The sequence below is a fragment of the Meles meles genome, chromosome 9, assembly GCF_922984935.1.
Source record: "Meles meles chromosome 9, mMelMel3.1 paternal haplotype, whole genome shotgun sequence".
Classification (NCBI taxonomy): Eukaryota; Metazoa; Chordata; class Mammalia; order Carnivora; family Mustelidae; genus Meles; species Meles meles.
The window spans coordinates 50962427-50979128 of record NC_060074.1 but is presented as its reverse complement, the minus strand read 5'-3'; the positions used below and the strand labels follow the sequence as shown (position 1 = coordinate 50979128).

The following is a 16702-nucleotide window of genomic DNA, read 5'->3' as shown; positions in this document are numbered from 1 at the left end:
GTTTTTCCTTTCTTTGGTCTGTCTTTTGATTCGTGATGTTATTTTTAGTGGCTATTTAATGTTCATCTAAGTAGAAAAGTTTTCTTCTTTATTAGCATGAGTTTTACTGTTCATATTTTTTCAGTGCCAGCTTTAACCGTAAGAGCATTAACTCAGACATGGAATCACTGAAATTACACAGTTTTTGTCTCATGGCTCCTAAATGCATATGCATTTCATGCTTACCAAAATACTAGAAAAGGTGCACCAAACTAACTCAACTGTTTCCATTTCACTTCATGATATGGGCACATTCTACCAACATTCTTTGCCTTCCTGCTGAGTAAGGAACTGCCGAAAAGAAAAGGATCTATGAGCTGCCTTATCTTCTCCTTTCCTTCCGCGTCGTCATTTCCAGTGTAAGTGGCTGGCTACGACAGAGAAGGAACAAGAGTGAGAGGACATGATATGGCTCGTTGTTTTTTTGGTGTTAAAATGCCATCACCTTCTTTGCGCATTTGAAACAAACTGTGGTTCAAACGGGAAGCATGGCCTCTTGGGGCTGTCAACACCGCCACTTACTCGGTCCTGGATGTAACACCTTCCGCTTGCTCTGAGTCTCGCTGCGGGTTTGCCAGAATGCTGCGCTCCAGAATGAGTACGCCACTCTCGGGGTAGTGGGAGTGCCATATGCGCTAGGAGTATGAAGGAACAGTGGATCCACGTGTTGTGTATGTTTCCTCTGCTGGCGTACACGCTCCACTGTCCCATCGGATATCACTTACAAGACCCAAGTTCAAAGACAAAATCATTAAGACTTTCATGACACCAGCAGAATATCAAACCAAGAGCACAGCTCTGTCTAGAAAAAAGGTTAAATCTGTATCCAGGCTCAAAATAGACATGTTGAGGGGCGCCTGGGTGGCTCAGTGGGTTAAAGCCTCTGCTTTCAGCTCAGGTCATGATCCCAGGGTTCTCGGATCGAGCCCCGTATCAGGTTCTCTGCTCAGCGGGGAGCCTGCTTACCGCCCCCCACCGCCTGCCTCTCTGCCTACTTGTGATCTCTGTCAAATAAAGAAATAAAAAAAAAAATAATAGACATGTTGAATTCCTACATATCAGGTTTATGATTTGCCACCATTGCACCTTCTGATAAGCTTCCCATGTTTAACCACGGTGATATATTGCCGATCGAGGTTACAATTATTCCTCAACAATACTACAATGCTATTGCAACTATAATTTACACCAGAATATTGTGTTTTATGCAGACAAAGGTAACTGAGCTGGTCTTCTTCACTTAAAGTTTCAAAATCTAACAAGCCACAGTGAAAAGAACAGATGTATAAAGTACCTAAGACAATAGTTTAATACTGAATAAAGTCTCTCAATGAATGACTTACCTATGTAACATCAGAGGAGTAAGTTTTCCAATTGTACAATAAAGAACAAGTCATTAAGTTTGCATAATTAGAGGTAAAAACACATATTCTCTTTACATAACAAAAGGTTTATTTGTAAAATTGCAGTAGTAGAGTTGTACTAAGTTTTTTATGCCTGTAACACAAAATGCTTTACCATTCATTTTTGGGGTATTTTATTCTTTTTGCTTGTGTTTTGTTTGTTTCTTTTAAAATAGACTTTATTTGTAAGAGAGTTTTAGGTTCACAGGAGAAATGATCAGAAAGTACACAGTTTCCATGAATCTCCTATCTTTGCAACCTTATTCTTTAATTATTTTTCATAGCATCTTTAGAAAACAGATGAGCCTCTTAATTATGACAATACTTTTGGAGAAACTGGCACAGAATTTTATTGCTTTAGACCAGACGTATCTTAAAGATTGAGTTGGTGTTTCCTAAGCTTTAACCCCCTGAGTTCCATCTCACAGATTTGGTGATATTCATAAGTTATGCCTCGTTTATCAGTGTAGTGGTTTGTTTGTTTGTTTGTTTTTAACTGACTTACCTGTTGGAACACTTCAGTGGCTTAGTTGGTTAAGCATCCAACTCTTGGTTTCAGCTTGGGTCATGATCTCAGGGTCGTGGGATGGAGCCCCCATGTCCAGCTCCGGGGTCAGCAGGGAGCTTGCCTGGGATTCTCTTTCTCTCTCCCTCTGCTCCTCCCCCTGCTCATGCTCTTTATCTTATTTATTTATTTGAGAGAGACAGAAAGAGAGAAAGAGCACAGAGGGAGAGGGAGAGGCAGACTCCCTGCTGAGCAGAGACACCCCCCCACCAGTGTTCCAGGACCCTGAGATCATGACCTGAGCCAAGGGCAGAGGCTTAACTGACTGAGCAACCCAGGTACCCAAATAAATCTTTTTCAAAAAAATACACTTGATCTTAGCCAAAAGGCCGAGAAGCGATTCTTTTTCAAAAAAAAAAATAAACTGACTCACCTATTTTACTTAAATGCTTTAATTTTATTTAATTATCTATTTTTGTTAAGATACTTTTTAAGTAATCTCTACATCTAACATGGGGCTGGAACTCACAACCCCAAGATCAAGAGTCGCAGACCCTACCAACTGAGCCAGCCAGACACCCCATAAATGTGTTAATTTTAAATAGAAACTTCCTCTATTCCATAATTAGGAAGGCAATTGTAAAAACTGATGCAGAACTGCAACAATTACAGAGAAGTTTGTGCATGTACATGTGAATCACCTCAGATCAATTCGCAGAACTATGCCTATCACAGTTTGGGAATATTGATTCGGTTCAGTATTCTTAGCAGGTTTTCTGCTACGAAACTGATGAGAAGTGGCGTTCACAACAAGGCACTTCTCCGTGGTTGTATGTAACAGTTTAAAGGCTTTCACATAGATCTGGCAGAACATGGGGTTGGCCTAGTCTCTACATCCACTACGTGTCATTTTGCCTCATTTCTTCCACTGATCCTGACACCTCATTATAGGCAGAGCAACCAAAGCTAGGGAAATCAGGGATCTGCCCAGTTTACACAGCCTGAAAGAAAGCCAGGTTCTCCCCTCTACCCTCCTATCCCAGAAATCTTTGTGGTTTACCACAGGAAATTCCCAACACGAAAACTGAGATAATCACTTCCCAACACGAGAACTAAGATAATCAAACGATAGGTCAATGGACATGACAGCAGGAGATTAAAACATAAAGTTGTAGTGTCCTCTTGCAAATGAGCTCCAATATCCAAAAACTCAGCAGTGCCTCCTCAAACATCTACCCCGTGAACAGCGAGAAGGTAGACCAGTGTTTCCCCAAGTCTGGGACATATGCCTGAGATAATTTGGGGGAGTACAAAATGCAATTTTACAAAGCATAGACAGCCATTGTGAGGAAGCAACTCCCTTTTTGATTCTATTTTAATCTTTCTGACATCAGGAGAAAAATCTCTCACATCGTTAAAAACTTATCCTAACACTTGCTAATCTACTTTTTTTTTTAAAACAATGAGAGAACAGGCATCACATTCAAGGCATTGATCAGGTATTTAACAAGATGGTACTTAATTAAGGAACCTTTTCAGTTTTATTATGTGTTTTGGTCTGATCAGGCTGCTATAACAAAATACCAGAGACAGGGTGCCTTGAACAAAAGGCATTAATTTCTCAGAGTCCGAGAGGCTGGAAAGTCCAAAATCAAGGTGCTGGCAGATTCAGTTTGTGGTGAGGACTTCTTCCTAGCTTGCAGAAAAGTTCCTTCTAGATGATTCCTCATATGGGACAGAGGGAGAGAGAGAGAGAGAGCAAGTGGGAGCTCTAGTGAGCAAGATAGGACGAGCTCTGGTTTATTCCTCCCCTTCTAAGAGCACTAATCCCACAACAGGGGCTCCACTTTCATGGCCAAATCTCAAACCAATCTCTTCCCAAAGGTCCAACCTCCAAGGATCATCATGATAGGGTTTAGAACTTCAACAAGTAAATTTTGGGGGGACCCAAACATTTAGTCCATAACAATATGTTTTATGGTTACTTTCTGGTTATGACAGGTGACTCAAAAAGCTCTATTTAAAAAAAAAAAAGCTCTATTTATGGTAGTATATACAACTTATCACTTAAATAATCTTATTTAAATAAAAAAGTGACACGATTTAAAGAAACTCTGAAATAACTGATAGTTCTGGTGACATCTAAAAAGGTCAAAATGTGAAAATTGGGGCACCTGGGTGGCTCAGTGGGTTAAGCCTCTGCCTTCAGCTCAGGTCATGATCTCAGGGTTCTGGGATCGGGACCCTGCATCAGGCTCTCTGCTCGGCTGGGAGCCAGCTTACCCCCTCTCTCTGCCTGCTGCTTTGCCAACTTGTGATCTCTCCCTCTCTGTCAAATAAATAAATAAAATCTTTTTTAAAAAAAAGGGAAAAAATGTGGAAATTGAGTGGAAATGGCTGAGGCTTGAGAATGACTGGCAGAAGTAAACAGAATGAATATTGGTTTCTGCTGTGTGTTGAGTAGTCTCCCAAACATTAGGCATTTGTGATGAAGATGGGAAATTTTGACAAGTCAAACCCAAACTAACCAGAGGCACTTTTTTTTCTTCTGGAAAATTTTTCACTGGGTAAGTATCATAATTCATAGTAGTGGGGAAATAAATCGCTATGTCACTCATTTCCATGAGCAGACTGGTGAAGGAGACAAGAAAACCAAAAGAAGGTAATTTCAATCCTTGCAAGCTTTCTGTGCCTTTGGAGAGAGAGACAGGAAGTGAATTGACCGCCACTGGGCAGAACATGTTGGTGGCTCTGGGTGTGGAACAGTGGAGTGGAGAAGGAACCAACTATGGGAAAAAAGATTCATTGCTTTGCCACTAATGGGAGGAACCTGATGGTAGGAACCCCCAAAAATGGGCAGAAAGGAGGGAAAAGATGTGGCTGCATCTTTTCATTACCCCCAACTTTAGTAATGTTTTCTACTTACAAACACTTGATTATTTTGCTGTTGTTTATCAAGGTGGAAGGTAATTGTGGGGAGGGGAGGGGCTAGATAATGATTGAAGAATGCCTGTTATCTCCTATTTATGTATTTATTTGTCCCCAAATGTATTTATCACCTATAAGGGGAAAAGTGCAGAAGTACCAGGCACTGGGGACGGTAGGGGGCAAAGAGACACAGTCCTGCCATCATAGAATTTGCAACCAAGTGGTGTAATGGCCTTAAAAAAAAAAAAATGCTGATACAAATGAATGCCATGAAAAACGAAAAGGAAGAAACTGTGCTGTGAGACCGAGAAAGAGGGTTTAATCAAGTACTGCCTCATGCTGCTCAAATCCAGCTGGCCTCACCTCTGTTCCAGTGACTGCTGTGGTCATCAGTTCCAGAGTCGGCTTCCACCGGGTCCTTGCAAGCGCTATCCTCACCCCTCCCACCCACCCACCACCACCCCAGCACGTCTGCGGGGCCCAGGCTGCGGGCGACTCGGCTCCTGACCCCGGGCTTCTCTGACTTCATTGTGTGGCATGACTTTGAGAATTCACTGAACACTCACAGGTGTGCAGCCCGGACTGTGGGAGAGTTAAAGCCTTGTCGGGAACTGCTGCGTAAAAGCGCCCTCGTACTGAAGTCTGTGGCAGGAAGCATCTGAGACCCATTTCAAAGGGTTCTCAGGAGGTCCTGTGAGAGCAGGCACCCAGTCGTTCCCAGCAGCTGTCAACTCAGTGATGCGTCTGTGTATTGTCTCCCCTCGATTTCATGATTCACTCCTCCACCCCAGCAGGGTGCTACACTGGCTCGTCCAGGCAAGAGCCCATGGTCAAATCTCGGGAATTTTGCCGCTGAGTGGTAAACACAGTCATTATTTCAAATTAAATTATGTTTTTGGGGTGCCTGGGTGGCTCAGTGGGCTAAAGCCTCTGCTTTCAGCTCAGGTCATGATCCCAGGGTCCTGGGATTGAGCCCCACATCGGACTCTCTGCTCAGCAGAGAGCCTGCTTCTCCCTCTCTGCCTGCTTGTGATCTCTGTCTGCCAAATAAATAAAATCTTTAAAAAAATTAAATTATGTTTTTAAACAAGGGTAATAAATATTCAAGATTCCTAATTATTTCACTCCGTCTTATTATTATTTGTGCTCTTGAGGTTGTTGACATCTATCACGGTATCTGTTTGGGGGAAATACCGTGTAATGGGTGTGACGCTGCGTCTGTCCCCAAGTGCACATTCAGTGACATCATGTTAGTAGCTCGATATTAGCCACAGCAAAAGTACCTATACCGCAGAAATAGGCAAATGCTACAAATTAGGATTTGATTGTTTTGCTAATTGCCTAGACTTCACAAAATGATAGAGAAAATATTAATAATGTAAATTAAACTTAGAAGTGTGTCAGGTCTCTAGCAAGGACATCGTGAATGGCACATAAAACTGTGTCCTAAACTATTATTCAATTCGGCAAAAAAGTCATTCACAAAATTTATGAATGAATGAAACTGACACACACCTTTCATTTTACTTATTAGTATAAATAAACAACATTCATATTGCAACTATACTTTTTGGTCAATCACAAACATGGTTGTTATGGATATAAAAGTTCAGCAAGGGGTGCCTGGGTGGCTCAGTGGGTTAAAGCCTCTGCCTTCGGCTCAGGTCATGCTCCCAGGGTCCTGGGATCGAGCCCCACATTGGGCTCTCTGCTCAGCGGGGAGCCTGCTTCCCTTCCTCTCTTTCTACCTGCCTCTCTGCCTACTTGTGATCTCTGTCTATCAAATAAATAAATAAAATCTTTAAAAATAAATAAATAAAAATTCGGCAAAAATCAGTGAAAGCATTCTGTGAAAATCAATAAGCTATTTGGAATTTCCCAGAAATAGCACTGTACATTTTATTATAATTTGGAAATTTTGTCCTATACAGTAGTCCTCCCTTATCTGTAGGGGCTATGCTCCAAGACTCCCAGTGGATGCCAGAAACTGCAAATACTATTGAACCCTACATATACTATGTTTTTTCCTCTACATATATAGCTATGATACAGTTTAAATTCTAAATTAGAGTAAGAGATCAAACAACAACAATAATAAAATAGAACCATTATAACAATATACTGGAATAAAAGTTGAGAATGTGGTCTGTCTCAAACTATCTTACCGTACAGTACTCACCCTTCTTCTCGTGATGCTGTGAGATGATAAAGTGTCCACGTGATGAGAGGACGTGGGGTGAATGACATAGGCACTGTGACCGACCGTTAGGCTACCATCGACCTTCTAACAATATCTCAGAAAGAGGATTGTTTACTTCTGACCATGGTTAACTGCAGGTAACTGAAACTGTGGAAAGTAAAACCATGGATAAGGGGGGAATTACTGTACATTTTCTATGTCCATAAAAATGTGTAATAAACTTCTGCACATGTATTTTTACTGCACATGATGTTAAACCTTCATTGGCTCCTTATCCATATGAAAGTCTTTATCTGAGACTGTGCTTTGGACAGGGGGGATCCAAGGATAAGCATTTGAACCTGAAGCTCGATCAGCTCACCAATTAGATGGCAACGAGCACCCTGCTGCTGGGAGTGTGTTGACAACCGACGTGCCGGAGCATCACAGTTACTAAGACTGCAACTGTTGGTGATGGGGGTGACATGGAGATGGAAAATGACCCACATAAACCCACTGGCTTATAGGTTAGGTTTAACACTGGAGGAATGATAAGGATTGTGGAACTTGCAGATCTTGGTTCTACCCACTTGTTAGAGCTTTAGCTCCAGCTGAGAGGCCCAACGGTATAGGAGATTCCAGGGATCTGGAAACTCATCTGTTCAACACTTCACTATATTAAAAATAGAGTACTGTTTAAAGAACTTTAAACCTCATATAGCATGGAGCTGCTGGCTGAACCTCTTTCAACCAATGTCCCCACAGGAACCAATGGGTAGATGGCCAAATGCATTTCATAAGATTCCCGGAAAGTCCTGTGTGCTCAAGCAACCAGCTGCCCATAACTGTGGTCAATTCAGTAATGCATCCTTGTGTTGGCTCACCCTTCCTCTCTCTTTCACTCCCCTGTTCTCACTCCTGCTATACACTTAGACGAGAGCCTTTGTTTCTAGCTCTGCTTTGGGGGAAACTTGAGTTACATGAGACCTGGGTCTTACTTAGATTGGGAACTGGAGACATGTCAACAGACCCTGAAAGATCAGGTGATGCAGGCTGAGGGAGCAGAGGAGCATCCACGTGAAGCAAATAATTTGTTTCAAAGTCCTACAATGAGAAGGAGCTTGATCTGGTCCAGGAATGGAAAGAACAGTGAAGTTAGTGTAAAGAAAGCAACTGAAGAAAATGCATGAGATGAAGACGAAGGGTGGGCAGGACCTTGTATTTCTTCCTCACCACAAGAGGTTGCTTTATTACCTCAGTCTAGGAAGCGACCACATTTTTTTTCTCCCTTATTCCTATTTGCAATGTCTTCAAAATTAGGGTTGCAATATGAGCAAAACAGTGACATTGAAGAAATCCTAGTCATATTTTTGGCTTTGCCATTGACTTAATGTGTTACTTCAGGCAAATTGTAAAACCTGTTTTTTAAAGTGTATGGAGACAATAAATATCTACATATGTATAATGCCCTATGCAAAATACAGTGTATTATTATTATCATCGCAAGCTATAAAGCATGGCAGGTCATGGACATAGTCCATGTTTTATAGATAAATGAGGTGAAACCTGGAAGCATTTTCAAGGGCAAAAATAGAACATGACAGTTCCATAAAATCCCACCTTTGCTCACAGCAAAATCACAGAATTAGCAATAGGATTTGGATACAGCCATTCATGATTAAGCATCTCCTCAGAGTTAAAGCAATCCAGCCAAAGCCTCAAGAAGGGAAAGCTGTTTTGATTTTTTTCTTATGGATAAAGCCAAAACATGTAACAGAACAAGAATTTTCCCTCAAGGTATTCAATTATCTGATTGTTGTCAATATCAGAAGTGGGATAAGGAAAAAAAAAAAGAATCAGCATTATAATGCTCTTTTTTTTTTAAGATTTTATTTATTTATTTGACAGACAGAGATCACAGGTAGGCAGAGAGGCAGGCAGAGAAAGAGGGAGAAACAGGCTCCCCGCTGAGCAGAGAGCCCAATGCGGGGCTCGATCCCAGGACCCTGAGATCATGACCCGAGCCGAAGGCCAAGGCTTTAACCCACTGAGCCAGCCAGGCACCCCTATAATGCTCTTTTTAAAGCAGTTTCTACCTATACAATGAGTATTAAGCAACTGGTAATTAGGGCTTTCAGCATGTATACCACAGTGGTATCACTTTATTTCTTAAAAGCCTGCTTTTATGGCTCATATTTCAATAGTAGAAATTCATGTGGCCTGAAATATGATGCCAATAATTACTAGCAGGAAGAAGGCCTGTTTTGGAAGATATTTCATATGCATTGGGTTATGTAATACAATAAGCTCAGTTCTGTTCCAAGTCTTTGATCCCTTCCCTGGTAAGCACAGATTATTAAAAAAGACTTTTTGAATGTGCTCCATTTAGACAGACCTCTACTTCTGAGCAAGCACTCACCTGTGATGAACAGTTTTATTTGTCATGATTAACACTGAGCAATGTCTATTACAAACCTGGAAACCAGAGCAGAAGCCTGGAAGGAGAATCTGAAGATTTATATAAAGTTTCTCAAAAAATAATGCTTTTATATTTTTCCTTTTGGGCTAGACAAATATGACAATTATCTCACAGTCCTATAACCCACCAGCTAACACAAGATTTTGGTTTTGTTTTCTCTTTCGTTTTCAACAGTTTGACCCAACCGCATCTTAGTATGGATGTCCTGGAATTTATCCTGTTTGGAATTCACCAAGATTCTTGAATCTGTAGATTTGTATCTTTTGCTAAATTGGGGATGTTTTCAACCCCTCTTTCTCTGTGTACTTTTTCAGTCTGTCCTGTTTCTCTTCTCCCTCTGGGACACCAATGACATGAATGTTAGATCTTCTGTTAGGATTCTGTTGGGTTCCTAAAGCTCTTTTAATTTCAGTCTATTCTCTCTCTGTTGTTCAGTTTGGGTGACAGGTACTGTTCTATCTTCAGGTTTCTTGATTCCTCTGTCCCCTCTAGCTTGCTGTCGAGCTCCCCCACTGGCATTTTTATTTGGTTTATTGTATTTTTTAGTTCTAAATATGGTTCTAGTTTAGTTCTAGATGTGGTTCTGCCTTATATCTTCTAGCTCTTTGCTGAGCCTTTCTAATTCTTCAGAAACGCTACATTTTCATGTGTTTCGATTGTTCATTGAAGCATTTCACGATGGATACTCTAAAATCCTTGTCAGATCATTCTAACATCTCAGTTTCATCTCACTGTTGGCATCTACTGAGGTGGGGTTTTTTTCCCCCCATTCAATTTGAGATCTTCCTGGTTCTTGATATGACAAGTGATTTTCAATTAAAATATGAATACTTGGGGCATTATGAGACTCTGGATCTTATTTAAATATTGTTTCAGCTGACTTTCTCTGACACTAATCCAGCAGGGGAAGGAAAGGGGGTAATGCTTCATTACCAGCAGGTGAAGGAAGAAGTCCGGGTACTACACTCAGTTTTATTACTGCGAGGTGGGGTAGTAGTTTCAGGTCCCCTCTGTGGCCTCTCCTGACGCCACAGGAAGTACCCCGTTAGCGCCTGGGCTGTGGTGAAAGTCCTAACTTCTCCCTAGACTTCGTCTGAATGTCACTCTAGTGAAGAGGAACAGGGGTATCTTGTTACTGTGTGGAAGTCAGACTTCCTCAGGCGTCTCCAGTGCTATCGCAAAGGAAGAAAGGACCTCCTTACCACGAGCAGAGATCAAAGTCCCAGCTCCATATCTGTCCTTCTGAAGCCACGCTAGCTGGGGCCTTGGCTAATTCACTACAACCTGGCAATGGTGAAGTCTAGCTTTCCCACACAGTCTTCCTTTCCTTGGCATGGGCAGGGTAGGGCCATGGTATTTTCCATGGTATTGTGCAACAGAGCAGTTATGTAAATTTTTTTTGACTTGCCAGAATACCCCTCTTCTGTTCTTTGGTTAGATCAGTGTTTTCTTGATGCTTTTTTTTTTTTTTTTTTTTGTCTGCTCCATTGACATTTCCAGGTTACAAATTTCTTCAGCATCCAATGGGGTATATAAAGGAAAAAAACAAACAACCCAAGGAATTCACCATCATATCAGGTCCAAGATTTCTAGCCAGTCTGTTTTCTCTCTACCTTTGAGACTTATTATGTTTAGGTTTTTTTTTTTTTTTAGGATTTTATTTATTATTTGACAGAGAGCGACACAGTGAGAGAGGGAACACAAGCAAAGGACTGGGAGAGGGAGAAGCAGGCTTCCTGCCAAAGATGGAGCCTGATGCGGGGCTCGATCCCAGGACCTGAGCCGAAGGCAGATGCTTAATCACTGAGCCACACAGGTGCCCCTACTATGTTTGTTTTATACTTAATGTCCAGAGGTTTTAGCTGCACTTAGTGAAAGGAAGGGGGAAAAATACGTTGATTCCATCTCTCTGAACTAAATGGGCTTTTTAAGAAACTGTCAAACTGTTTTCCAAAGTGGTGGGTGAGAGTTCCTATCAGTGGTGTCTGAGAGAGAGAGGAAAGCAGGCTCTGCTCAGCAGAGAGCCCAATGCGGGACTCGATCCCAGGACCCTGAGATCATGACCTGAGCCGAAGGCAGTGGCTTAACCCACTGAGCCACCCAGGCGCCCGGTATCATCAACTTTTTAATTTTTGCCATTCTAAAAGCAATGTAGCAGTATGTCATTGTGGTTTTCATTTATGTTACCCTTATGAAAAATTATGTTGGACAACTTTTATCATCCCTGTATTTTTTCATCCACATATTTTCTGTGATGAAGTATCTGTTCACAGCTTGAAGTCGTTTAAAAAATTGAGTTTTCTTATTACTGAGCTTTGAGATACTCTTATACGTTCTAGATTTTAGTCTTTTCAGATTTCTGAGTTGTGAATATTTGTGAATATTTTCTAGCCTGTAGTTTATCTTTTAATTTTCTCAGCAGTGTCTTTCAAAGAGAAGAAATTCTTCATTCTGATGAAATCTCACTCATTGCATTTTCCTTTTTGTGTTGTTTAGGAAGCCTTTGCCTAACTCAAGATTACAAAAATTTTCTTCCATGTGTTTCTCTAGAAATTTCAGTTTTAGGTTCTACACTTAGGCCTATAGTCATATTCAAATATATTTTTGTATCTTGTATGAAGTCCTGATTAAAGTAGATTGTTTGGGGTGCCTTGGTGGCTCAGTCAGTTAAGAATCCAACTATCGATTTTGGATGAGGTCATGATCTCAGGGTTGTGAGATAAAGGCCCATGTCAGGTTCTGTGCTGGACGCAAAGCCTGCATGGGATTCTTTTTCTGTCTCTCTGCCCCTTCTCTCTCTTTTTCCCTCTGTAAATAAATAAATGAAGTAGATTTTTTGCATATGGGTTTCCAGTTATCCCAGAGCCATTTGTTGAAAAGACTTGTTTTTCCTTTGACTAACTTTGCATCCTTGTCAAAGGTCAATTGACTATGTATATCTGTCTATTTCTGTATTCTATATTGTTTCATTGATCTATTCAAATATCCTTATATCAATACCATGTTGTCTTGATTACTATTGTTTTATAATAAATCTTGCAATTGGGTATTATAAGTCCTCTAATTTTGTTGCTAGTTTACAAAGTTTTTTGGGGGAGGGAGGTTGCAATTCTTGGTCTTTTATATTTCTTTTTGAATTTTAGAATCAACTTGTCAATTTCTTCAAACAACTCTGATATTTTGATTGAGATTGCCTCAAATCTATAGACTAAATTGGGGAGAATTGATATCTTTATTTTTTAATTTTCTTTTATTTATTTGAGAGAGAGAGAATGAACAAGAGGGAAAAGCAGACTCCATACTACACAGGGAGCTGAATGCAGGGCCTGAGCCAAAGGCAGATGCTTAACCAACTGAGCCACCCAAGGGCCCCGAGAATTGATATTTTAAAAATATTGACTATTTAATCTGTGAGAGTAGTATCTCTCTCCATTTGCCATCTTTGCTAATTTCTCTCAGCAATGTTCTATCAGCTGTACATCTTTGTCAGAGTTATCCTTCTGTATTTTATATTTTGATGCGATCATAAGTGATAATTTTTATTTCAATGTTTGATTTTTTTATTGCTAGTATATAGAAATATAGTTGATTTTATATATTGATTTTACAATCTTGCTAAAGTCATTTATTAATTCTAATAGTTTTTTTGTAGGTTCCTTCGGATTTTTGACATAGAGGTTCGTGGCATCTGTTAATAAAGATTTTTAGTTCTTCCTTCTATTTTGGATACCTTTTATTCCTTTTACTTTCCTTGTAGACTAGCTAGAAACTTCAGTGCAATGGTCAATCGAAGTGATGAGATCAGATGTCTTTGTCTTCTTCCTGATCTTAGTGGAAAGCGCTTTGTCTCCCCCCCCCAATTTATTGAAAAATAATTGAAAAATATAATCTATAGATCTGAAACATACAATGTGATGATTTAATAAGTGTATACATTGTAGCGTGATTACCAACATCAGCATTTGGTCTTTCATCATGAAGGATGATGTTAGCTATAGGTTTTCCATAGATATCTTATATCAGGTTAAAGAAGTTCATTTCTTTTTCTAGTTTGCCGAGAGGTTTTGTCATGAAAATGTGTTGAATTTTGTCAAATAGGGACGCCTGGGTGGCTCAGTGGTTTAAGCCGCTGCCTTTGGCTCAGGTCATGATCTCAGGGTCCTGGGATCGAGTCCCGCATTGGGCTCTCTGCTCGGCAGGGAGCCTGCTTCCCTCTCACTCTCTCTGCCTGCCTCTCTGCCTACTTGTGATCTCTCTCTGTCAAATAAATAAATAAAATCTTTGAAAAAAAAAAGAATTTTGTCAAATACTTATTCTCCATATAGTGAGATGATTACATGGTTTTTCTTTTTGATTTGTTACTGTGGTGAATGACTTTGATTGCATTTTAAGTGTTAAATATACATTGCATTCATAAAAAGTTACCATCATAATATATTTATTATATCTCTGAAAAGTGTAGAAAATTTATCACATTTTATCAGAAATGCCCAAAACGTACTCTTTAGAACATTAGCTCTGTGGCATGTGAATGGATGCTATGCGAAAAGAACAGATCAAATTAGTTTGGTAAATGGTAGGCTAAACAGGTTTCTTTAGCACAGGAGTTTTAATATCCTAGTGTGAACTGCAAAACCCATAAAAGAAGAGAGATGTTACACATGACTTTCCACATACTTACTTGACCCTAGACTTGTATATTCTTAAATCATGTCTCAAGACTCGATATAGTTTCACAAGACACACTCTGGAAAATGCAACTTTGTATTAGATGGATAGTATGTCTCTGATTCTCTGGTTAGACCATGAGCTTGTCAATGGAAGCTGTCATACTGAACTCATATTTGTAACATCCAGTTTCTTCCTGGCATTCTTTCACTTATTCTTTTTTTTTTTTTTTGACAAATACTTGAACTCCTTTGTATGTTGGTTTCGATGCTTGAGGAAAAAGAGATTAAAGATATGATTTCTGCCCTCATAAAGCTCAAATTAAAAAAAAATCCCTCAGTGAATATTGGTTGAATCAGTACACAAATGAGAGAACTTAGTGGCTTAATTTCAAACATAATCATAAGTCATAGAGCCATTTTTGGTGAAAACAAAAGAGACAATACCGAAAATAGACTTTATTTCAAGAGTTTCAATGGTCTAGTAGATAACTAGATCACCTTCTCATTCTATAGTCTAGCCCAAAGAAATTGAAACATCCAAAATACCAGAGGAATTAATAGGCAATGCCATCTCTTTATTACGTATCTAAGTGAAAATGAAGGGAAATGCTGTTTGGGGTGTACCCTTTTGTTCTTTATGCTCCAATCTTGCCACCGAGGACAGTTGCCCAACTCACTTTCAAATGAGAGTTACAACCTCTGCCTTTTGATTTTGACCCTTTGTTAACTCTTGGGCATGTTTGGGGAAGGTTTCCCAACACCAACATTGAATATGTAACCCTCTTATGTCTTCAGAGCATTTTGTTTTTAATCTATCATAGTATCTCACAATTTTGTAGAGTTGCCTGTTTATGTTTTTGCGTCCCTTAATGGGTACTGGGCTCTATGAGGACAAGTCATGTGTTCATCTCTGTTCCCAGAACTCAGCTTCAAATACTGTCTGATACAAAGCAGGTCTTCAGTGAATATTTGTTGATTAAATCAACCCCTTTGATTTGGGTCCCTGTCTGCCTTTCCAGCCTCATCACCTACCATTCTTTTCCTTGTACTTTTCCCTGCAGCAGCAAAATGTGTAGATCTCAGCACTGAGCTTTGCCGTGCTTCTCTTTTGGCCTTGAATACCCTTCTCCTTCCATCCTTTACCCCTTGCCCATTTGCCTGGCTTACTCATACTGAGCCTTCAAGATTCAGTTCAGGATTGACCAGGAAGCCTTTAGAGAAGTACTCTTCTTCTGTGTTCCCTCTACCACTTTTCCACATTGAACTGATATTATCTGCTTATTTATTTATTTATTTATTTATTTTTAAAGATTTTATTTATTCAGTTGACAGACAGAGATCACAAGTAGGCAGAGAGAGAGAGAGGCAGAGAGAGAGAAGGGAGGAAGCAGGCTCCCTGCTGAACAGAGAGCCCGATGCGGGGCTCGATCCCAGGATTCTGGGATCATGACCTGAGCTGAAGGCAGAGGCTTTAACCCACTGAGCCACCCAGGCGCCCCTGCTTATTTATTTCTATTAGTTTGTGGGCTTCCCCAAAACAAGAACCATTTTACTAGTTACTGGGTCCAGCCCTTGGGAAATGGCCAGTAGATTGGATTTGTGGAGTCCATTCAATTAACCACACAGAAGGTCTTATGATCCCTCTAGTTTCCTGAGAAACTTCAGCAAAATACTGAACACAAAAGCTCAACATTTTCTGCATAGCATATTTACTCCACTTGAAGTTGTATTATTGGTAGGATGGTTGGGCATTCTTGAGGGTGCTAACCGCTAACACCCTGGGCTGTGCTGGCCAATATGGTAGTCACTAAACACGTGTGACTGTTTAAAATTTAAATAAAACATAATTAAATTTAAGTAAAATTAAAATTTATTTCCTTAATCACCCCAGCTACATTGCAAGTGCTACTGGCTATTGTCTAATCACCTCAAAATGAACGTGGCCATCAGTGCAGAATGTTTAGGACAACAGTGGTCTAGCCCATAAGATCCAAAGAAAACAAAAACCAGTCTTTCAGTAATTGTTTAGGAAACAATTCAAAGTTGTTTTGTAGACCTAATAATCAACTCTGTTTTTCAGAGGGTATTTTAGAAGATCAGTTTCTGGCTTCATGAACAGCCCAGGTGCTGAAGTTAAAGAAAATAATAAAAAGCTGAAGAATTATATTTACAAAACTGTGAACCAAAATGACTGTGGAACAAATTTAAATTGTTCCTGGGGCCTGAACATACGGTCAACATAATCTGCCAACCAAGTGTCACTCATAGTACCAATCTACACTATGTTTCTGATCTCTAAAATGTGAAACCCTATAAATTCACTTAAGAAGGGTTTTTACAAATTTTGAGGGTTACTTGAGTGCCTGACACATAGATATATTTAATACATGTTGGTTGAAAAAAATAACCTTTTGGGGGGGAACAATCCTGACTCACATATCCAGATGTCTTTTGCAATTAAACTCAAGGATGTTTGACACGCGATGACTCTTGGATTGT

The 16702-nt window shown here is 40.0% G+C and overlaps 1 non-coding gene across 1 annotated transcript; it reads right to left on the bottom strand.

Moving 5' to 3' along the window:
• Positions 1–2156: 2156 nt before the first annotated feature.
• Positions 2157–2348, bottom strand: LOC123951189. Its single transcript, XR_006820361.1, has one exon. It is a non-coding gene; the product is annotated as a U2 spliceosomal RNA (small nuclear RNA).
• Positions 2349–16702: the final 14354 nt, after the last annotated feature.